General features: G+C 43.1%; 1 pseudogene; it reads left to right on the top strand.

Moving 5' to 3' along the window:
* Positions 1-10,267: 10,267 nt before the first annotated feature.
* The window catches only part of LOC113898767, a 31,762-nt pseudogene continuing 16,542 nt past the window's right edge, over positions 10,268-25,487 (top strand).

Raw genomic sequence — 25,487 nt, 5'->3', positions numbered from 1 at the left:
TGTGACTTTTCAGATTGTGCTCTTTGTGTTGACAGCCAGAAAGCTGATCCACTTTCTGATCAAGGCTCCCTTTTGACAATAGAGTATTGGGTTGAGACCCGACTTGGTCATCTGTACAATATCCTCAGGGTGGTAGGTGACTTGAGAACACATTCCATCATTGGTTGTTACTTCCTAGGCTGCAGGATTGTTCGGTTACCAATGATTTTCTCCGCTAGACCATAAGCTCCACAAAGGCAGAGGCCATGGTGCTGCTTTAACATCTAGCATGGGTCCCCAGAACCCACGACACCGCCTCATAGATAGACTTAATAAATAGTTGAATGAATGAATACATGGAATCCGTATGATAATTTTTATTTTCTCTATTGCTATGATGCCGGAGCCAAACATTGTGAAACCTCTGTTTGGAGAGCCATAGGCAATTATATTGTTGGATAAAAATCCATCATTTAAGAATACATTGCAAGACTGCATTTTCTGCCAGCACAATGTGAACCTTGGGGCCTAGCTCTGCCCATAATTTAGCACTTGTCAGAAATGTTCCCACTCTGACAATTTATTGGAAAGTCAGATGAGAACATTTCAGATGAGATTGGGCGCATTCAGGGTGGTAGCGCCATAGACGTGAGATGAGGACATTTCAGAGGAATGGTAAGGTTTGATGAGAAAACCCATTTTTCTGTGAGTTAATGAAAGAATTCAGGAGACTCAGTTAAGTTTTTAACATTTACATTTTTTATATTTAATATGTTTATATAAAAATATAAACCTTTATAAACAGCTCATTTTTTTTAACAGATTGTATATAGCTATAAAATCAAACAAATATATCATTTAGTATCAACACAATTATGAAAGAAAGAATGTGAAGTCGCTCAGTCATGTCCAACTCTTTGCGACCCCATGGACTGTAGCCTACCAGGCTCCTCTGTCCATGGGATTTTTCAGGGAAGAGTACTGGAGTGAGTTGCCATTTCCTTCTCCAAACACAATTATGAGGCTAATGCGATTCCAGTGGGCAGCGACAGTGATTCTGGGTCACACCTCCTTGTGTAAACATCTCATTGCCTGCTTCCTGCTCCTGTGTTTCCTTTTATAGCTTCCATACCATTCCTTGCTGCTGCTGCTGCTGCTAAGTCGCTTCAGTTGTGTCTGACTCTGTGCGACCCCATAGACAGCAGCCCAACCAGGCCTCCCCGTCCCTGGGATTCTCAAGGCAAGAACACTGGAGTGGGTTGCCATTTCCTTCTCCAATGCATGAAAGTGAAGACCTGAGGTAATGCAATTCTCCCAACACTCTCCTTTATTCACAGTATTGCAAAAATATATACTCCTTCTGCCATTTGCCATGCAATTTGCTTTTTACCTTTGCTGGCTTAACAATGCCTCTTTTATCTCTTAAGTCCATTTCTTTTTTTTTTTTTCATTTCACATATGGTATTTTACATGTTTCAATGCCATTCTCCCATATTATCTCTCCCTCGCCCTCTCCCACAGAGTCCAAAAGATTGTTCACTACATCTGTGTCTCTTTTGCTGTCTCACATACAGGATTATCATTACCTTCTTTCTAAATCCCATATATATGCATTAGTATACTGTATTGGTGTTTTTCTTTCTGGCTTACTTCACTCTGTATAATAGGCTCCAGTTTCATCCACCTCATTAGAACTGATTCAAATGCATTCTTTTTAATGGCTGAGTAATATTCCATTGTGTATATGTACCACAGCTTTCTTATCCATTCATCTGCTGATGGACAGCTAGGTCGCTTCCATGTCCTGGCTATTATAAACAGTGCTGCAATGAACCTTGGGGTACATGTGTCTCTTTCGATTCTGGTTTCCTCAGTGTGTATGCCCAGCAGTGGGATTCATAAGGCAATTCTATTTCCAGTTTTTTAAGGAATCTCCACACTGTTCTCCATAGAGGCTGTACTAGTTTGCATTCCCACCAACAGTGTAAGAGGGTTCCCTTTTCTCCATACCCTCTTCAGCATTTATTGCTTGTAGACTTTTGGATCGCAGCCATTCTGATTGGCGTGAAATGGTACCTCACTGTGGTTTTAATTTGCATTTCTCTGATAATGAGTGATGTTGAGCAGCTTTTCATGTGTTTATTAGCCATCTGTATGTCTTCTTTGGAGAAATGTCTGTTTAGTTCTTTGGCCCATTTTTTGATTGGGATGTTTATTTTTCTGGAATTGAGCTGCAGGAGTTGCTTGTATATTTTTGAGATTAATTCTTTATCAGTTGCTTCATTTGCTATTATTTTCTCCCATTATGAAGGCTGTTTTTTCACCTTGCTTATAATTTCCTTTGTTGTGCAGAAGCTTTTAATTTTAATTAGGTCCCATTTGTTTATTTTTGCTTTTATTTCCGATATTCTGGGAGGTGGGTCATAGAGGATCCTGCTGTGATTTATGTTGGAGAGTGTTTTGCCTATGTTCTCCTCTAGGAGTTTTATAGTTTCTGGTCTTACGTTTAGATCTTTAATCCATTTTGAGTTTATTTTTGTGTATGGTGTTAGAAAGTGTTCTAGTTTTATTCTTTTACAAGTGGCTGACCAGTTTCCCCAGCACCACTAGTTAAAGAGATTTTCTTTTCTCCATTGTATATTCTTGCCTCCTTTGTCAAAGATAAGGTGTCCATAGGTGTGTGGATTTATCTCTGAGCTTTCTATTTTGTTCCATTGATCTATATTTCTGTCTTTGTGCCAGTACCATACTGTCTTGATGACTGTAGCTTTGTAATAGAGACTGAAGTCAGGTAGGTTGATTCCTCCAGTTCCATTCTTCTTTCTCAAGATTGCTTTGGGTATTCGAGGTTTTTTGTATTTCCATACAAGTTGTGAAATTATTTGTTCTAGTTCTCTGAAAAATACCATTGGTAGCTTGATAAGGATTGCATTGAATCTATAGATTGCTTTGGGTAGTATACTCATTTTCACTGTATTGATTCTTCCGATCCATGAACATGGTATATTCCTCTATCTATTTGTGCCCTCTTTGATTTCTTTCACCAGTGTTTTATAGTTTTCTATATATAGGTCTTTTGTTTCTTTAGGTAGATATATTCCTAAGTATTTTATTCTTTTCATTGCAATGGTGAATGAAATTGTTTCCTTAATTTCTCTTTCTGTTTTCTCATTGTTAGTGTATAGGAATGCAAGGGATTTATGTGTGTTAATTTTATATCCTGCAACTTTACTATATTCATTGTTCTGCTAAGCTCACCAAACTTAAAGTGCTGGTGGCTGGTGACCATGTGATTGATAGACACAATGCCATCCTTGCATCCTCAGACATAAAGCAGACATCCAAATGGCCCAGAAAGCACACTTACATTAAAAATTTTACATTACTACTGAAATGAAAAAAACTTTGAGCACATCCAAAAATGTATCATAGGACTAGAGCTTAAGAACATTAGGCTGACTAGTTGTATACTGCCTATTTATTTAGACTCCGAAATTGATTTGGTGTTTTTTCTTTATTTGTGTGTGTTGGGTGGGGAGATGTGTGTGTTGTGTGTGTGTGTGTGTGTGTGTGTGTGAAAAAATAAAGACAAGATTTTTTTTGTGTGTGTGTGTGTGGGGGGGCCACATTTCCCAGTATGTGGAACTTCCCTGACCAGGGATTGAAAAACTACATCCCCTTTAGTGGAAGCTCAGTCTTAGCCACTGGACTACCTGCGAAGTTTGAGAAGATTTATTTTTTAAGTATAATTGTTTAAGCTAGTTTTTAAATATTGATGGGTACATAACCTCTTACAGAGATATTTGAAGAAAATCAGGCAGAATGTTTACCTCTGGTTATTTTCAAGATTTTTAACATATACATTGGAATTCTTGAGATGTAAGTTGCTCTTTAGTTCTAGTAAACAAATACAAGAATTTGAGAATGCATGTCCTGGGCAAATGCCAGGACTATTGTCTTTTATTTTCCATTAACGTCAAATATTTTGAAATTTTGTCTGGAGATGGTGTTTATCATTTTGTTATCTTCTGGACTATTCATCAAACAGTATATCTAAGACATACTGGTGTTTATTTAGATTATAATAAACAGGATATTTATCTGGTTTTAGTCTTTTGTGATTGTCACGAGGCAGACTTCAGTTACAGTGTCAAATTAACATTTTTTCTTGACTTTACACATACATTTTCTGCAGGGTTCTGTGAATTCTTCAAAAACACAATATATACTTTACTACTGCCAGAGAATGTGTATGTCTTAAATTTGAGTTTTGAACTCTCACATCTGTGAACATTTGAAATGCATTTATGTTTCAAAATCAAATTTTGAAATTAACATGGAATCTATATCTTGAAAATGTATGACAGCCTCAATATTTAGATGCCCATATTAACAAAAGTGTAGGGACTTCAAATTCAATTTTGTGTTTTATTTTCTAGTTCTACTTACAGAGCAATTCTAGTGGTTTACAAATAAAATACGTTAGCTTTTAATTAGCTAAATACATGGATGTTAAATTTTAGCTTTTAATTTAATTCTGACTTTGATAAAGAGACAAGCTGTATTACAGAAAAACCATGGAATAAAAACCTTAACATATGAAATCCTATTTCATATTCCAAATCCATGACTTTTTGGAGACACCCATTATTATCTGATTACTTTTAGTTTTCAACCAGATGTTTGGTATTATGTATGCCTAGCTGTAGTGCAGCGTAGTTAATAGACGTATTTATTCATATGGAGTGTTCGCCATGTGATATCCTCAGTGTAATGCCTGTATTTATCACAGGCTTTGCTCATTATTTTTATTAGGGCCTAACAGCTATTACAATGGTTTAAAATCTCATCCTAAACCTTAACCCCAAAGCATTTAAATTTCACTGCTACAGGGAGATACTGTTAAAGTAATTTTGGTAACCTGTCATCATTCCACAACCTTCCCTGGTGGCTCAGTGGTAAAGAATCTGCCTGCCAATATAGGAGACTTGGTTTGATCCCTGGGTTGGGAAGATCCCCTGGAGAAGGAAATGGCAACCCACTCCAGTATTCTTGCCTGGAGAATTTCACGGACAGAGGAGCCTGGTGGGCTACAGTCCATGGGGGGTCACGGAAGAGTCGGACACGACTTAGCAACTGAACACACATGCATTGTTCCCCAAACACTGATCTTTTCCCTTCTGGTTAAAATTATGGTAAGTAGGTGGTCTCGGTATGTTTGTGTGTGTGTATTTGCAGTTATACAATGCTTATTATGAATATCACTATTTAATCGATTGACATATTATAGAGTACAAAAGTATAAACTCACAATATTATGTTATTTGAGAAGGATCAAAATGGAGGACTAGGAAGCCCTGAGCTCACGAACCCCACTCCCCCCCCACCCCCCCACCCCACTCCCCCCCCACCCCTCCACCCACCCTGTTACTCCAGGTGTTTCTTGACTTCCTACTTTTGCATTCCAGTCCCTTATAATGAAAAGGACATCTTTTTTGGGTGTTAGTTCTAAAAGGTCTTGGAGGTCTTCATAGAACTGCTCAACTTCAGCTTCTTCAGCGTTACTGGTTGGGGCATAGATTTGGATTACTGTGATATTGAATGGTTTGCCTTGGAAAAGAACAGAGATCATTCTGTTGTTTTTGAGATTGCATCCAAGTACTGCATTTTGGACTCTTTTGTTGACCATGATGGCTACTCCATTTCTTATGAGGGATTCCTGCCTGCAGTAGTAGATGTAATGGTCATCTGAGTTAAATTCACTCATTCCAGTCCATTTTAGTTCGCTGATTCCTAGAATGTTGACATTCACTCTTGCCATCTCTTATTTGACCACTTCCAATTTGCCTTGATTCATGGACCTGACATTCCAGGTTCCTATGCAATATTGCTCTTTACAGCATTGGACCTTGTTTCTATCACCAGTCACATCCACAGCTGGGTATTCTTTTTGCTTTGGCTCCATCCCTTCATTCTTTCTGGAGTTATTTCTCCACTGATCTCCAGTAGCATATTGGGCACCTACTGACCTGTGTACATGGTCATGCAGAGTACATCATGCGAAATGCCCAGCTGGATGAAGAACAAGCTAGAATCAAGATTGAGGGGAGAAATATCAATAACTTCACATATACAGATGATACCACCCTAATGGCAGAAAATGAAGAGGAATTAAAGAACCTCTTAATGAAAGTGAAAAAGGAGAGTGAAAAAGCTGGCTTGACACTCAACATTCAAAAACAAAGATCACAGCATCTGGTCCCATCACTTCATGGCAAATAGATGGGGAAACAATGGAAACAGTGACAGACTTTATTTTCTTGGGCTCCAAAATCACTGCAGATGGTGACTGCAGCCATGAAATTAAAAGATGCTTGCTCCTTAGAAGGAAAGTTATGACAAGCCTAGCTGTTGCTGCTGCTGCTACTGCTGCTAAGTCTCTCAGTCATGTTCGACTCTGTGAGACCCCATAGACGGCAGCCCACCAGGCTCCGCTGTCCCTGGGATTCTCAAGGCAAGAACACTGGAGTGGGTTGCTATTTCCTTCTCCAATGCCTGAAAGTGAAAAGTGAAAGTGAAGTCTCTCAGTCGTGTCCAACTCTTTGCGACCCCATGGACTGCAGCCTACCAGGCTCCTCCATCCATGGGATTTTCCAGGCAAGAGTACTGGAGTGGGGTGATGATGAGCCTAGACCGTGTTTTAAAAAGCAGAAACATTACTTTGCCAACAAAAGTCCATATAGTCAAAGCTATGGTTTTCCAAGTAATCGTGTATGGATATGAGAGTTGGACCATAAAGAAGGCTGAGTGCTGAAGAAATGATGCCTTTGAACTGTGGTGCTGGAGAAGATTCTTGAGAGTCCCTTGAACAGCAAGGAGATCAAACCAGTCATTCCTAAGGGAAATCAACCTTGATATTCATTGAAAGGACTGATGGTGAAGCTAAAGCTTCAATACTTGGGCCATCTGATGTGAGGACCTGACTCATCGGAAAAGACTCTGATCCTGGGAAAGATTGAAGGCAAGGTGAAAAGGGGAGGACAGAGGATGAGACAGTTGGATGACAGCATCAACTCAATGGACATGAGTTTGAGCAAACTCTGGGAGATGGTAAAGGACAGGAAAGCCTAGCGTGCTGCAGTCCATGGGGTTGCAAAGTCATGACTGAGTGACGAACAGCAACATAACAAAAAATAAGAAAATATACAAAAGGGGAAATAATCTCAATGGTAAAGGCAAATATATAGTAAAGGCAGTAGATCAACCACTCGAATAAGTAAGTATTAAGAGTAAAACACAAACATTGCAAAATCAATAGTGACTACAATAAGCATTTAAAGATAGACATGAAGATGTAAAATATGACATCAAAACCACAAAACATATGAGAGAGGGAAGTAAAAATGTAGATCTTTTAGAATGTTAGAACTTAAATGACTATCAGTTTAAAACAACTACATATACAGTAGGTCAATATACATAAACTTCACGTTAACTGGAAATAAAAAATCTACAATAGATTCACAAAAATTAAGGAGAAAGGACCCAAACATAGTACTAAAGGAAATAAATCACAAGGGAGAAGACCAAAAGAAGAAGAAAATAACAGGCAAGAACTACAAAAACAACTGGAAAACAAGTAATAAAATGGCAATAAGTATGTATCTATCAATAACTACTTTAAAAGTGAATGGACTATGTGCTCCAATCAAAAAACATAGGGTGGCTGATTGGATAAAAAGACAAGACTCAGCTATTTGCTGTCTACAAGTGAGCCACTTCAGAGCTAAATACACACACTGACTGAAAGTGAGAGAATGGAAAAAGATATTCTATGCAAATACAAATGAGAAAGCTGGGGTAGCAATACTCATAACATGCAAAGTAGACTCTAAAACAAAGTCTCTAATAAAAGACAGAGGGGCCCCTACTGTCTTGCACTCACTGTGCCTTCAATATGCTGGACTCTGGTACAGTTTCCCAAAACAGTGGTCACTGTCCATCTAATCCCCTGGTCTTCCCACAGATGTCTCTTCAGTTCTCTAAAGCAGGTCGTGTTTGCTCCTCGAGACCTGGTCAAGCACCAGCTCTGGGTGGAGGTCACTCTACATCCTTCAACCCCCATGTCCTGTGCGTAAAGGCTATATCTCGTTCATCTTGCACCCAGAATCGTCTTCTTTTTAAACACATTTATTGATTTATTTGGCTGTGCTGGGTCTTTGTTGTGGCTTGTGAGATCTTTTAGTTGTGGCATGTGGGATCTAGTTCCCTGACCAGGAATTGAACCTGGGTCCCTGCACTGGGAGTGTGGAGTCTTAGCCACTGGACCACCAGGGAAGTCCCAGAATCATCTTCTTATGTTTGTTGGTTGATTAACTGAACCAGTTAATAAATAAATGAATAAATATACGACTTTATCAACTTGCTAACGTAGAGACCTATGAGGTTTTGTTTCATGAAGTATTCAAAGTTTATGAGATTTCCTTGTGAGCTGAATCTCTCTTGCATACCAGGAAACAGCCTGGGGAGGAGGAATAAACCAGGGGAAGAGAGGAGGTTAGTGAGGGCAGAAGGGGCTTGGGAAGTGGGCTCAGGGTGGGGGACCAATGCCCTGTCCAGCACAGCCTGGCAGGGAGAGTCCTTGGGACTATTGTGAGGAGCCCATCATCTTGGTGCTATTCGTGAGTTGGTTTTGCCCTCTCTGTGGGCAGGTGGATTCCTCTGATGATAGAAGACAAAATTTATGGCAGTAACAGTTAGTACATGTTTTCTGAATGCAGAGAAATCACAAAAACTTGTTCTCAGGAAGCAAAACACCTTAGATTGTTACAACGGTTTATGCCTTCCAAAGGGATTCAGTCCACACATTGATGGACAGTATATCTGCAGTATGAAAATGTTATAGGAGGGGGTGATTAGGGGGGAAAAAGTCTAAAAAGGCTTCTTGGGAGAAGGATGGTAATGATAAGAAGGTTAAGTAAAACTGGGCTAAATAATAGATGACCTTGAAGCCAAGGAAGGGTGATTCTGGCCAGAGATACCCTGGAAAATGGTGACCTTTTCTGCATGGGTCAAAGGTGTCCAGTTCAGGGGGGAAGCCAGACTGAGGTCAGCATCTCAGAGGGTCTGGCCTTGAACCTTGTGCACTCACCTTTTAACTTTGCACATGGCAACTTCTGTGCTCCCCAAAGTCCTCGTTCCAGCCGTCCTGCTTGGTGAGGTTGACCCTGAGCTGGTGAGGTTGGAAGGTTCAGACTAAAATAAGAGTTGAGGGATTTCCCTGGCGGTCCAGTAGTTAGAACTCCACGCTTCCAATTCTGGGGGTGCAGGTTCAATCTCTGGTTGGGGAACTAGGATCCTGCAGGCCACATGGTGTGGCCAAAAAAAAAAAAACCCGAAAATATATAAAACGGGTTGATTTATGAGTAGGTCAGCCAGGCAAGAATCTGATTCACAGAGGGCCCTGCACCATTGCTGGGTGAAATCAGCAATGGAAGTCACCTGTGAGTAAGGACCTGCGATGGAAGTAAGTCCTTTCATCACTGGACACATGTGGGCCCTGCTTCCCCAGGTGGGGGTGCCCTGGGATGAGGGGGTGAGGTGGGATGGAAGCAACGCCACCATGATGCCAACTGTCCCTGTATTTTCGTGATCTGGGGGTGCCCTCGAGGTTATCAGCTGGAAGACAAGGCCAGTGGAAACTGCCGCCCCTGGACTGTAGCCCACCAAGCTTCTCTGTCCATGGAAATTTCCAGGCAAGAATACTAGAGTGGGTTGCCATTTACTCCAGGAATCTTCCTGACCCAGGGACCAAACCCGAGTCTGCTGCATCTCCTGCCTTGGCAGACAGATTCTTTACCACTAGCGCCACCTGGGAAGCCCTGAGAATTGGTTAAGCTTTCCTAAATCAAGACCCCTTTTATTTGCCTCTGCAATCATGTAATTCTGAAAGTCCCCCCCAAAAACTTAAAGAAAAAAAGAACTGCAGAAAAGTGAGAAGCTTGCCAAGTTCCCCACCCCCCACCGCCCCAAAACCCTGACTCTGTGTTGGCCTATGGAAATGAGCTCGTCATGAGCCTGTTCACGTGTACACTTACAATGACAGAAAATCACTCAGTGTGGGCCTCAATGAATGTGTTAAACGAATACTTAGAGACAATCTGTTTGACAGTGGTGGGTGCCCAAGGATTTGCATTTGGAACCTGGTGTTGTAATCACAAGATGACCGTGTGTTGATATCTCTCTCCTTGAAACCATGCTCAGCCTGAGCTGGTGGGCTCCAGAGACCATGGTGGGCATGGGTGAGGCCAGGATCGAGGGCTCTGTTCCCCCCACACCCACATCAAGCCACACCAGGGGCTGGGGTGCGGGTACGGGTGTGGGTATGCCGGCCCTGGCCTGCTCCCCGACAGGGGCACCTCTCCAACTTTCAGCTGTAACAAGGGTGGGTCAGTGAGGTAATTTTCACAGGAGACCGGCATACTCGATACCGCAGACTGACAAAGCCATCTTTGCTCTTTCCTACAAATGGAAAAAGTTGGATTGTTTATTTTCTTGTGGGAAGGCTGTTTAGTTCTGCTGGTGAGCATGGAAACTCTCTCCCCTCGTTTCATCCGATCAGCCGTGACGCCCAGGCTGGTTACCGTCTTGTGCTCAGGCTGCTGGTCGTCTGACAGCTGAGCAGTATGGTGGCCACAGTCCACCAGATGTTTCATCACACATGCTCTGGACTCAGGGACGCCAGGCACAGTTAAGGCTGGGGGCTACATGCTGCGCAGTGAGGTGCCCTAGAACCTTCTCTACCCATGTTTTGAATGCTGGCAACCAAGCTTATGCACCCTAAACAGCATATTGGAGGAGTTCTCTCTGGGGAAACTGAGCAGCTCAAGAGAAAAGACCTTCAGATACTGACAATCACGTGTGTCAGATGATGACTACACACCAGCTTGCCTGCGTTGGGGTCCCCTGTCCCACGGATCCTGCCCACATAGAGCTATTTCAACCACTTCATTTGAGATTTACTCTTAACTAGGAAGAGCAGGCAAAGATTGCAAGATGCACGGGAAAGTTTCCAATGTTAAAGACAGATCGGTAACAAACAAATGACAAAGACATGAACAGAAAAAAGAACTTGAGGGAATACAGATACTATAAGAAGAGCAGAAAACTCCCCCCTCGCCCAAACCTTTATAAGCAATAACTTTGAAAACACTGAAGAAGCCATAGGCAGAAGTCCTTGCAGAGTATATTACTTTTCAAATAAAATTTAAAAAGGTGAAGCCTTACTGGGAGAGAGATCTTTGTCCTTCCCATTCTTTTTTCCTGGAATGTAGACACAATGGTTGGAGGCACAGCAGCCATCTTTTGACCATGCAGATGAATGTCACCAGCAAGGATGCTGAAACAGAAAGGTGGAAGGAGCCTGGTTTCTGAAGAACCTGTTGAAATTATTCTTGCCTTGGAATGTCTATGCCTGAGCTTACTTAATTTTTAAAAATATATTTATTTAATTAATTTATTTGGCTGCTTTGGTCTTAGTTGCAGCACCTAGGATCTTTGATCTTCCTTGCAGCATGTGGGATCTTTAGTTGTGGCATGTGGGATCTAATTCCTTGACCAGGGATCAAACTTGAGCCCCCTGCATTGGGAGTGTGGAGTCTTAGCCACTGGACCATTGGGGAAATCCTTGAGCTTCTTTTTGTGTGAATTAAATGCCTTATTTATTTAAGTCAAAGTAGAAAGGTTTTTGATTTAAGTGAAAAGGAATATAATCCTAATCCCTTTGACACACATGCTATTTAGAGATATGGAGAAGACACAGTTAAAAGAGTTGAAAGTCCCTAAGACTTGGGGATGGGGAAAGATGGGGTAGGGAGCTGCTGGTTTCCTTTATTGTAAGCTTTTAGAACTATTTTTTATTTTAAAGTTATATACAAGTCTAAATTGGAGACAAACAAAAATTAATTAAAAAAGAAAAGTTGGGGGAGGGGGGAGGGTGTTCTGGGCTAAAGGCATGAACACAAGTGTGGGAAGGAGGCTGCAGGAGGTCGGTGACACGGGAGGGAAGAATAAGGGATGAGAAAAGAAAGGGAAGCTAGTTGCAGCCTTAAAAGTCTGGTGCACCGAGCTAGAAAATTCGGATACAAAAGTCTCCTGAATGTTAATGAGTTAAATAGTAGCCCAGTGGCCTGGAAAAGCTAATGCATCTGAGTCATTTCTCTGTAAGGGAACTACCCGTTCTCTTGGAAGAGCTGAGGTACAACCAATCCCCATTTAAGCAGTCAATCTGAAGGGGATGACATTTTGACTATGTTTACCATTTTGAAGGGCACGACCTATTTCTCCTGTTTCAGAGAAGAGATAAGTAGCGAATTTGATGATCATTAAACTTGGACAAGAAGAATGGGAGATCTTGTGATTAAGTCTAAGTGCCAAGGAACAAGTGCATTAGACCTGTTATGGGCCCAGCCCTACTAGCTGTGTGACCCTGGGCAGGTTCCTTAACTTCTCTGTGCTTCAGTTTCTCCATCTGTAAAATACTATAATAATACCTAACTTAGAGAGTTGTCAGGGGATTTGATGAGTTCATAAATGTGAAGTTCTTAGAACAGTGCCCAGAACATATAATAAGTGCTCTTTTAGAGTTTGCTATTATTATGGGGTATTCCTTGAGTGTTAAGTGATAATAATACTTGGAAAAAAAACTATTTAGGATCCAAATTATATGGGAAATAACAATATTTTAATATGTAGAAGAGGAATGAAATATATATTACCTATGTTGGCAAATAGAAGTCATTTGAAAGCAATCTAAGGAGAGTTAATAAGGAACAATTCAGTGAATTATCTGTGAACAATGGCCCAATAACATGCCCCATTGTGTTAATAGAAAACTGCCTTTGGGCAGAAGATTCCCAGAAAGAAAGTGGGGCTGGACTAGGCTATTGAACTTAAGTCATTGATATGATCTAAATACCATAAAAGGCAAAAGCTATGTTTGGACCTGGTAACAAACCCAGGCTGACTAACAGCACACGGTTCATTATTCCATTTCCTTCTGGGCTCTCCCGGGCTGCAGCCAAGGAAGCCTATTTAGACTTCCTTTTTTGTCACAGTTCCAAAAATCACATGTTGCTGAAAGGAGTGCAGCAATCTCGACCTAAAGTTTGGAAAAAAGAGGAATGTGGAAAGCTGATGATAAGTGCCCAGACCAGCTTGATGCTGATTTAATGATATGTGGCTCGTGTTTAGAAGAGAGAGGCTTCGATTATTCTAATTAGCCCAGAACAGTGGAATAAAACACTGCCAGCAGGGCGAATAGATATTGGACACCAGGAATAACCCAACCACAAGAATGAGTGGGCTGGGGGTTGGTGGCCAGTGGAGACTGTGATGTTGGGTATATTATGGGTGCACACAACTGCCCCTCAGGCCAGTTCTAGCATAGACATGAGCTCAAAAAGCTGCCCAGGGAAAGGACTGTGGTTGCTAAGTCCCATAAGCGCCTGTCTGTCCTCTGGGTGCAGACTTCATTTACTGTCTCAAACCAAGGACTGCAAAGAAGCATGATGACCTTGTCGGTGATGAAAGTCAAGCTCAGGAGGCTCTCCTCGGGGGTGATAATTCCACCCCACCTTGGTCTTCCTGAATGTGCAATGGAAATGTTTTCCTCTTCATCTGTATTCATTCTGTTTCCTGAGAAAACCATCTTGGCGGCACTGCCACTGCCATTAATACCTGTGATCCACGGACACTAGGAGGAAATAGGAAAAGCTGGTGTAGAGCTGGAAACAAAATTAACTTGACCTGTGAGAGGGGCTTGTCACACTGTCCGGTGCCTGTCGCCATGGGGTCAGGTCAAGTGTCTGATCAAATGTCACTTTCTCAGAGCTGTCTTTCCCGTGCTCTTACTGAAGTAGACTCCTGGAGATCATGTGGTTTGTCCACTCAGTATGTTTGGTTCCTCAGTCATCATCAGCCTCCCTCACTGAATGCAGGTAAGACCCAGAGGTCTAGGTTATGACCAACCTAGACAGCATATTAAAAAGCAGAGACATCACTTTGCCAACAAGGGTCCGTCTAGTCAAAGCTATGGTTTTTCCTGTAGTCATGTATGGATGTGAGAGTTGGACTATAAAGAAAGCTGAGCACCGATGAATTGATGCTTTTGAACTGTGGTGTTGGAGAAGACTCTTGAGAGGCCCTTGGACTGCAAGGAGATCCAACCAGTCCACTCTAAAGGAGATCAGTCCTGAATGTTCATTGTTAGGACTGATGCTGAAGCTGAAACTCTAATACTTTGGTCACCTGATGTGAAGAACATCAGGGAAAAGACCCTGATGCTGGGAAAGACTGAAGGCAGGAGGAGAAGGGGAGGACAGTGGATGAGATGGTTGGATGGTATCACTGACTCAATGGACATGAGTTTGAGCAAGCTCCGGGAGCTGGTGGTGAACAGGGAGGCCTGGCGTGCTGCAGTCCATGGGATCGCTCCGACCTTACCACCCAGTTAGCTATTCCAAATTTAGATCCAATTCCTTCCTTCTTTCTTTCTATGTTTATTCTAAACACAACTAAAGTTTCAAAACAGCAAATAACTAAGTTCTTAATCCTCCTCCAACATCTGTCTATGCTTTTGGAACCTACATATATTTCACTAATGTTTTTTGAAGACGTCCCCACACCCCTGTCCAAAAAGAAATCCCACAAATCATTTTTTCCCTTATTTCCTTCTTTTCTCCTCCTTCCTTTCCTTTTTCCTCCCTCCTTCTCTTCCTTTCCTTTTTGTGTTTTAGAATACTTCAAGGGAAAATAATCCCTTAATGTCTGTGCCAGGAGACAGAGATATGCCTGGATATTTTTATATTCTCTTCTAGACTCTTAAGTCCTGAGTCATTGTGTTTGTTTGCTTGTTTTTTTTTTTTCTTTTTTCCTTCAAGTCAGCACCTATGGGTGAATTTGCTGTCAAAGCTGAATTAGTCTCCATCATTTAAAATGCCAATGCCCTGAGCCAGCTAACTCACTCCCCCTCAAATGTACAACCAACCCAACCCCCGCAAATCTAACCAAAAACCTCTCCAAATAATTCATATCCTCCTTTTGGATAAAAGTCAGACAACCCATTTTCCTAATGGGTCTTGCTCTAAATGCCAAATGGAAATTCAGATACAAGCAACTCTTTCAAAATTCTTTTTCTGTAAATATCCATTGTTCTCCAGCTCTTTATTACATAAAATTCTTCTTATTAGAAAGTTCACCTTGGAAACAGCGTGAAGAAGAGCACTTGGGAGGCCACCGCCTTCCCGCCTCCCTGCTGTTCAGGAAGGATCTGCTGTGGATGGTGGGGATCAGGCTGCAGGAGCTGAGGGTGCTGGTGTGACTCTGAGGAACTGAATTGTTGCTGTTCAGTCATTCAGTCGTGTCTGACTCTTTTGTGACATCATGGACTGCAGCACGCCAGGCTTCCCTGTCCATCACCATCTCCTGGAGTTTGCTCAAACTCATGTCCATTGAATCAGTGATGCCATCCAACCATCACATCCTCTTTTACCCCCTTCTCCTCCTGCCTTCAATCTTTCCCAGCATCAGGGTCTTTTCCATCAGAGTCGGCTCTTCACATCAGATGGCCAAATTGGAGCTTCAGCTTCAGCATCCGTCCTTCCAGTGAATATTCAGGATTGATTTCCTTTAGGATGGACTGGTTTGATCTCCTGGCTGTCCAAGGGACTCTCAAGAATCTTCTTCAGCACCACAGTTCAAAAGAATCAATTGCTTGTCACTCAGCTTTCTTTATGGTCCAACTCAACTGATGCTGAAACAGAAACTCCGATACTTTGGCCACCTGATGTGAAGAACTGACTCATTGGAAAATACCCTGTTGCTGGGAAAGGTTGAAGGTGGGAGGAGAAGGGGATGACAGGGATGAGATGGCTGGATGGCATCACTGACTTGATGGACAAGAGTTTGAGCAAACTCCAGGGGTTGGTGATGGACAGGGAAACCTGGTGTGCTGCAGTCCATGGAGTCACAGAGAGTCAGACACGACTGAACTCTGAATTGAACTGGAAAAACCATAGCTTTGAGGTATTCCCCCAAATCTACCACTAGAATTGGACAAGCCCCACTGGAGCTTGTCTGGTGGTGGGAATCCTTGGAGGCAGAGATGCCAGGATTTCATGTAGGATGAAGATAGCCATAAGCTAATAAAAGGGTGTAAGGCTGGGACATGCCTTCCAGCTGCGTAGTACTGTATACAAGATCGAGATGTTATTTCTTTTACTTATCAAAGAATATGGGAAAGGGCTGCTGCTGCTGACTGTGGGGTGGGATGGGGGAAGCAAGGCCAATCCTTTCAGCTTCTTCTTGGAACCCCCACCCATGAGGAGCCTCCTGAGATAGAATTTGGGTGGAGACCATGGTGGAGTTTGGGTTTGTTGGTACACTGACGAGAGGCTGAGGTGTTTGCCCGAGTCTGCAGAGGGGCCAGGCAGGGTGGGAACATCTCCATCACCGGAGGGAAAAGGTGCTTCCGGGTTTCACCATGGATGCTGGGATTTGTCTCCCTGGTTACCTGATCTGGCCCTGGAAGCTTTCTTATTAACAATCTCTGTAAGGCATGGAGACCGACTTCCCTGGTGGCTCACACGGTAAAGTGTCTGCCTACAATGCGGGAGATCTGGGTTCAATCCCTGGGTTGGGAAGATCTCCTGGAGAAGGAAATGGCAACCCACTCCAGTATTCTTGCCTGGAAAATTCCATGGGCGGAGGAGCCTGGTAGGCTACAGTCCATGGGGTCACAAAGAATCGGACACGACTGACTGACTTCACCTTCAAGGCTTGAAGAACCCTGGAATCTGTCTAGTATTTTCACCCGTATGCAGCTCAAGTGGGTGGTGAGGCATTCTGTTTCCTTTTGCTGGGACACCAGGAGAGCCCCACTGCTCTGGGCAGGGTCCCACAGCACGTGGCAGAGATGGAGGGGGTGGAGGAAATATCAGGGCTAGGGAGTGAGGCGGAGTAAATAGCAGGCATGGGGAAGGGCTGGAGGACCAGGAGTCTCAGACTGACCAAGGCAGGCCACAACCAGGGCAGCAGTTCTTATAACTGATGTGACCTCGATCTCTCCTCATAGATGGGGAAGCTCTGAGGAATCTAGAGTTTCACCCATGTTCTAACTATTGCCTGTGTCTGGACTTCTCCCGTGGCTCAGGCAGCAAAGAATCCACCTTCCAATGCAGGAGACACAGGAGACACAGGTTTGATCCGTGGGTTGGGAAGATCCCCTGGAGAAGGGAATGGCAACTCCAGTATTCTTGCCTGCAGAATCCCATGGACAGAAGAGCCTGGAGGGCTACATCCAGGGGGTCGCACAGAGTTGAACACGACTGAGTGACTAGCACCTTCACACTCTATGACTAGATGCATTTTAAAGAAATATTTCTTGATTTTTAGTTTTGGCTGTGCTGGGTCTTCGTTGCTTTCTCTAGTGGCGAGCGGGGGCTGCTCTTGGTTGTGGTGCTCCGGCTTCTCATTGTGGTGGCTTCCCTTGCTGCAGGGCACCAGCCATAGGGTGTGCAGGGCTTTAGTCATTGTGGGTCACGGGCTCCAGAGCTCAGGCTCAGTAGCTGTGGCTCACGGGTGTAATTGCCCCTCGGCACGTGGGATCTTCCTGGATCAGGGGTTGAACTCACATCCCCTCCATTAGCAGGCATAGTCTTAGCCACTGGACCGCCAGGGAAGTCCTAGACGCATTTAGTCCAGAGGATGGTCATCCCCTGCTCCTCACTCTGCAGCACGTGAGTGTGTGTAGGCATTGATTAGATGGGCTTTCCACCAGCTTCCTGTAATATTCACCAAGCTTGGTTCTCTTTGCACCTTGGCCTTCCCTCCTCCTCACCAACTCATACCACTCTGCCAGGCAATTGCTCCAGCCTGACTGGGCTTTGGGGGCACATCTGCTGGATACAGCACTCTATCACACAGATGTGCTGTTCCAATCCATCCCCTGGATGGTTATCTTGAACCAAGCAGAGCCATTAGATACCAAAATCAATAAGCATAGAGCTCTTTGGATAAAGCTCAGCAGACTTGACATGTAACTGTGTGTATCTCCAAATAAGATTGGGTAAACCAATCAGCTTACGAAAATGTCTTAGGGTTTCAACTCTAGTCAAATCAGTAAATATTTTTGAGTCAGCTATGGGTCAGACACTGATCTGAGTGCTGTCAGCTTACAAAAAGATCTTTGATTATGTTCTTAGACACTAGTTATTCTTCAGAAAGGTATAGAAATTCTTTATTCTAAAATGCCATTGTTGATATTTTCCTAGTGGAATGTCTTTTTCCCTTGCATTATATACATTTTTGCTGATGCATGGGAAAATTATTTAAGTGTTTTCTCACTTCTGATCACTTCACTGGAAACTTCATTAATCCTAACTTTTTTTTAATTTGAATATTTATTTTTATTTCTTTATTTGGCAGCACCAGGTCTTTGTTGCAGCATTCAGGACCTTTTAGTGTAGCAGGTGGGATCTAGTTCCCAGACCAGGGATCAAACCCGCCTCCCTTCCCCCAGCACTGGGGGCATAGTCTTAGCCACTGGACCACCAGAGAAGACCCCTAATCCTAATTTTTTAATCTGAAATTTTACTCCTCATAGTATAGGATTATGTTGTTTGCAAATAATGATTTGTTCTTGTTATTTATAATATTTATTTCTCTCAATAAAATTCATAAGCATTTTGTAACTCACTGAAGACTTTTTTTTTTCAAATAATCAAATGTGCCAAAATTTATTTTACTTCCATCAGAACTAATCTGATACATATGGGTAGGTAGGTAATAGTATGTAATCATGAAATGTGTTCTTTGTGGACAGCTGCAGCGGTTCAACAAAATTAAATTTTATTTCTTGTCAGAGAAGCATATACTCCAGCATGTGAAATACTTTTGGAAGCTATGTTTATATACACAACTTTATCAAAAAAGAGGTTTAATAAAAATTTCACTGAAAATTCGATTAAGTGGTATTGCATATGAATTTTTATAGTCTTTGCCTTTCAAACCTCAAATAGACTTTGTAGGAAGTTCAATCGTCCCATTGAGGATTTGTTACATGTATTGGGTTCTTGGGCATTAGGTGACAAGGCTAGATTCTGGAGGGAGGGTGGACTGGGTCCTGGGAAAGCAAAGAGGAGTCTCTGCACTAGGTCCTTCTGGAAGATGGGGGACTGTGGTCCATAGAATGACACCCACCCAAGATGGAATCCTGGCCTCTCAAACCGATAACAGAAGGGAAGGCAGCTTACTATCATTTAATGTTGATCATGAGTTCCCAGTTGCTGTGGACAGGAGGTCTTGTTGAACACAGACCTTTCCAGGATTCTTTATACATGTGCCCATTGTCTCTTTATTTCTGCCTGGCGCTAGACCCACCCTTTATTGCTTGCCCTGTGATTGTGGAGCTGGGCTCTGTGAGCATCTCTGCTTAGCAGCTGGCACGTGGTTAATGCTCTGTTGGTAGAGTGCTAGGCTGACAGTAAAGCAGGATGAATAGCACTTCCTTGTACTTGTATGATTTTTTTCTTTTTTGGTGTGATTCTTTTTTTTTTTTTAAATCATACTGTGGCAGGAAGAAGACACAAGGGGAGGAACGTCTAGTGATGCTCACCTTGCTAGACATTGCATTTCAGAGGCATCCCTGCTGGTGGGTCTAACAGACACCCCAGTGGTTGGCCTCTCAGCTTTCAGGTTCCTGCATCCTGGTGGGGTGTTCCCTGCTTGCCAATCCGGCTGCAGTTCCTTGCCCACAGTGCGGTCTACCAGCACCCCTGTGGGAGGCCCTTCTTCATCCCATGGATGAAGTTCTCTTTATCCCTTCATAGTTTAGAGTTCTATTTATCCCTTTAATCTCCTGTTATAGTTAATAATGCTTTATATTAAAGTTTTTCTGTTAAAATTATTGTGTGGGTTCTGTTTTCTAGTTAGACCCTGATACAAGATGATTGTAGAATAATTGATAGAAATATGAAGTTTGTTCCTCTGTATATTCTACCTCCTTCTTGTTTGAGGCCCAGCATAGAAGGGGTTCTAGGGTCCTGGTCCTGACAGGTGTCAGCCCTCAGACACTTGTTCCCAGTGGGACTTGGTCCCCAGCACCTGATGGTACCAAAACTCACTGAAGATTTCCATACTTAACAAAATCACTGGGGAGAATGCATAAGAATTTAAGATATAACATTAGCACTGCTTGTGGATGAGGGGAGCCTGGAGAAGAACGGCTTGAATTTCCTGCTGATCCAGAGGGATGGGAACTCAGAATTGCAATCAAGTTGATTAAAAGCAAAGAAAGAAATCTGACATTTCCAGTTAATCAGTTTTATGGCAGTTGTATTTTTTTTTTTTGTAATGTCAAATCTTTGAAACAAATATAGCTATAAAATCTGATATGAATTCAGTGATGTTTCTACAAACTTGCATTTTATTATTTATAAAGCATGGAAAAACATTAAAAGTGGTATATATATATTATACACACACACACACACACACACATATATATATATCACTTTATTTATTCATCATTTAGTCCATAGACATGATGATTTCCTGCCTGAAGGTAACAACTCCATAGCTCCACTGGGATCAGAGGTGCACAGGTTGGGGCTGTCCTTATATACTATGAGAATGGAAATAATACTGATTGTCACCTGCTTGATAATACACAATACTGAGATTGTAGTATCTTTTAAAAACTCTTAACAAAAAATGCAGAAACCTGGCTCTCACTTGCAAAGCCTTCAACTCCTCCCTCTTTCTTTTTGTCCATATTTTGAAAGGATAAACAGTCCTTTTTATTTGTTTTGTTTTGTTTTTTGCACGGAAACACTGTTCCTTAGAGAAGATGCTTCTCGGGACAAAATGCACTGGCCCTGCCTGAACAGATAAAGGACCAACCCCACTGCACAAGTGGTTGGCTGCTTGCCCCTGGGACAGGTCTGCGTGCGTGTGTGCGCGTGTGTGTGCCTGTGTCCTCAGTCATGCCTGACTCTTTGCAACCCCATGGACAGTAGCCCACCTGTCTCCACTGTCCATGGGATTTTCCAGGCAAGAATACTGGAGTGGGGTTGCCATTTCCTCCTCCACAGGATCTTCCCAACGCAGGCATCAAACCAGTGTCTCTTCCGTCTCCTGCTTTGCACGCAGACTCTTTACCACAGAGCCATTCGGGAAGAGGGGGATTCAGGGCAAACAAAAGGGCCTAGAACTTGATCCTCTACCCAGATATCTCTCATCCCTGAATTTCTCTCTGGAACTACTGCTCTCAGGCAAACTTTTCTCCTTCTCTACCTTTCATATTTTAAAAATAATATTATATGCTAATATTGATGAAGATGGGAACTACTGTTTCACTTTTCTGGGAGCCAATCACTATACATGCCTATTTGGTTTCATAGTGTTGGTCTGGCACCATCAAATTAATCCAGAGAATTGAAATATCCATGGGAAATTGGAAATGAAGAAAGCAAATACAACGTGAGCTCTAAAAGCAGTTTCTTTAGCAAAATCAGGAAATAAAGCATATCGCTTTAAGCTTGATGGAATAGAATAAAGTGATAACACTTTGGCTTCTTGACTTTCATTTCCTCTGCTCTGCCCTTTGACCATGAACTTGTGACTTAATGTCTGTGGGCCTGAGAGCCCAGGGCCAATGAGAATGTTTGACTTCTGCCAATTTTCAACTTCTTTCCTTCAGTTCCCTCCAGCCCCTGAGGTTCAGTCCTTTGCCTTGCGAGCCTACTGTTTGGCTGAACTGGAGGAGGGACTTCGCTATGGTGTTGGAAAGAATTTCTTGAGCAAATTCACTTTACCGATCCAGGAAATAAGGATTTGGGCCCTCAGATATGTGACTTATGGGGATATTAGGCATCCCAGTGGCTCTTTCGGTCCAGTATGGGTATCTGGAAATTATATGTCAATTCCCACCCTCATTATGGAGCCTGAGGTCTCCTGGCTTCACCACTGGGAGACATGGTGATTAAATAAACAGTCACTAAAGAATGATGAATAGAAGGAAAAACAAGCAACCTCATAAAGTGGGAGAGAAAAGGGAAAATGGAACTTTTACATTTTGCTATCTTTTTTTCTCTTGGACTTTCACCAAACACTGAGCTTCCTTAGTGCCAAAGTTTTCCTAATTCTATGTAACGACATGAGAAAAATCACACTATACGACTGTTTGCTGGTTAAACAGACATCTATGTGCACTCTCAGAAGAGGGCGCTGGGATGTTCGTGTCTATTCTTAGATGGAAAAACTGTGACCGCAGAGGGTAGAATTAACAGGAGTCAAGGATGGAAGCTTTCCTCACTCATCTTTTATAATAGTGAGAACACGAACAACCAAAAGCACAAGTTGAAACTGGTGATTAGCTGAGGTTTGGGAAGGGCGTCCACTGGGGCTTTCCATTTGCTTATTATGGTCTCTGCTTTCCAGCCATGGACCCCTGGCAATGGGCACCCTCTGGACCTCTGTCCTTTACTCCATCCTGGGTTTCTAGGCATTCATGCCTCCTCTCCACCCTCCTCTCGCTTGCTATTGCTTCTTCATGGTGAACAGGGGATGTCTGCTCAGTTTGATCTGAAACTTTGAACAGGATTAACCGAGGTTGGGTCAGATGAAACACGCTCCAAAGAAACCTGCATGTTTGGCAAAAGGGAACAGAAAGTGAGAGATGTCGGTTTTGTTTTCCAAGGAAAACACCACACAGGACTTTCTGGTTGTGGAATAAGAGTTGCAGGGACTGGCTCCAAGCACAAGTTCTTGACCGTGTTTCTGAGCATCCTGGGGTCTTCTACAGACTCAGCCAACACTTGTCCAGGGACCTCCACGGCTTCAGTTTCACCACCTGTGAGAAGCAAGAGCGTGAAGCTCAGGGCTCACGGCAGATGAGGATGAGGCGGCAAGGCGTGTGCTTGCGTGACTTGCCTAACACCGCCTGACAACTCTGTTTACCTTCTGGGTCTCCACACTTCCCACAGAGACCTAAGACTCTGGTGAGTGTGTAATCAGGACAGCCCAAGATGTCCCTGGTTTGAATGTTCAGCATAAATGTTCCGCGAAGCATAGTCGAACTTGTTGGGTTACGAGTTCTAGTGTTAGGTATTTATTATTTATTTGGCTGCACCCGGATCTTAGAGGCAACAGGCCGGATCTTCAGTTGCAACATATGGGCTCTAGTTTCTTGACCATGGGTCGAATCCAGGTCCGCTCCATTGGGAACACAGTCTTAACCACTGGACCACCAGGGAAGTCCCATAAGTTCTACTTTTAGATTTGAGGAACATGGTTATAGGGCTTCCAGCCGGCAGGTAGCGGGGTGGTGGCTATCCCATTGACCCAAGGTGTCCCGTTCCCTTTAGATCCTGAACTTGGCTGTTTGCTTCACCCAGTTGCCTAAGGGCTTCCCAGGTGGCGCTAGTGCTAAAGAACTTGATGCCAATGCGAGAGAGGAGAGACACAGATTCGATTCCTGGGTTGGGAAGATCCCCTGGATGAGGGCATGGCAACCAATTGCAGTATTCTTGCCTGGAGAATCCCCATGGACAGAGGGCCTGGCGGGCTACAGTCCATAGAGTTGCACAGAGTTGGACATGACTGAAGTGACTTCACACACACACACACACACACAGAGCCACCTAAGGTGCTGGGGTTGAGAATGGCTTATTGGGTCAGCTTGCAGGAGGATTCATATTTATAACAGGTAGTCAACTTCTCAGCTGAAAGGCAACCAGATGTTTCGTGTTTTCAACTGTGGGCTACACACATGAGCAGAAATCCAAATGTGTGAAAACTTTTCAAACCCTTTCTTTGTTAGGATGGTGATTTGAGGGGTTCGAAGATTAGATGTGACCTGAACATGACTCACATAGGTGGAGGCTTTGGTTAGATCCTCTTTCTTGATGCCAGTGATCCTGCCTAAGTTTCATGATTAAAATGTGAAAACATCCAAAGGACGCGATGAATTGAAGATTCACTATGAAATTGCTGATGTGAGCCTAGCAGGAATCTCTCAACAGAAGCAGCCTAATGATATGTCTGGATTCCTGTAACTAAGTTCAGGAAGCAAATAGCTCTAGATAGTGAGGGTTAGTTAGATCATGTGTGTTACTTATTAAAAAAAAAAAAACCAAAAAAACATTTTTTTTTTTTTTTTTCCGGAGGACAAGTTGCCCAAATAGTATCTATCCTGAGGCCGTGGTTTTCTAACTCTTTATCCTTCAGATTTTTTCCCCTTAAATGAAATGTTACTCAGAATAAGCTAGTATTAAAACAGAGCTGCCCTAGTTGAAGCCTGGGTTGGGAGTGGAGTCCTTACTCTTGTTTTTTTCCCTCCTTGAAGCAGTCTGTGAGAACTTCTGAGGAACTGCTAGTCTCTTAAAGAATGGTTGGGAATGTCATCGAAACAAAGGCTTTTTGGAGTCTGCCTGGTACGTGCTAATCTGACTCCTACTGGGCTTGTCAAGCTCAACATTCAGAAAACGAAGATCATGGCATCCGGTCCCATCACTTCATGGGAAATAGATGGGGAAACTGTGGAAACAGTGTCAGACTTTATTTTTTGGGGCTCCAAAATCACTGCAGATGGTGACTGCAGCCATGAAATTAAAAGATGCTTACTCCTTGGAAGAAAAGTTATGACCAACTTAGATAGCATATTAAAAAGCAGAGACATTACTTTGCCAACAAAGGTCCGTCTAGTCAAGGCTATGGTTTTTCCTGTGGTCACGTATGGATGTGAGAGTTGGACTGTGAAGAAGGCTGAGCGCCGAAGAATTGATGCTTTTGAAGTGTGGTGTTGGAGAAGACTCTTGAGAGTCCCTTGGACTGCAAGGAGATCCAACCAGTCCATTCTGAAGGAGATCAGCCCTGGGATTTCTTTGGAAGGAATGATGCTGAAGCTGAAACTCCAGTACTTTGGCCACCTCATGTGAAGAGTTGACTCATTGGAAAAGACTCTGATGCTGGGAGGGATTGGGGGCAGGAGGAAAAGGGGACGACAGAGGATGAGATGGCTGGATGGCATCACTGACTCGATGGACGTGAGTCTGAGTGAACTGCAGGAGTTGGTGATGGACAGGGAGGCCTGGCGTGCTGTGATTCATGGGGTCACAAAGAGTCGGACACGACTGATCGACTGAACTGACTGAACTGGGCTTGTCAAGTAGCCTTTGAGTCTACTCAAAAGATGGTCCCTGGAATCCTCCAGCCTCTAATAAATTCAAAGAAATACTACCCTTGGCCATAAAATAACACTGTGCCACTTTTAACTGAGGAAAGAATCTCACTCAGCCTGCGTAGGTGTTAAGAGCAAACCACCTCTCTAAGCCAACACATGTAGGAAAACAAAGTTGTATCCGAATTGACTTTCCTGTTTCAAAAGGTGGTAGAAGGCAGGCTGGTGCCTCTGAGATGCAACGTGCAGGCAAATGAAGCAGCTGAACCTC

Source organism: Bos indicus x Bos taurus, chromosome 9 (genome assembly GCF_003369695.1).
Source record: "Bos indicus x Bos taurus breed Angus x Brahman F1 hybrid chromosome 9, Bos_hybrid_MaternalHap_v2.0, whole genome shotgun sequence".
NCBI classification, from domain to species: Eukaryota; Metazoa; Chordata; class Mammalia; order Artiodactyla; family Bovidae; genus Bos; species Bos indicus x Bos taurus.
This window is presented reverse-complemented; position numbering and strand designations above follow the sequence as displayed.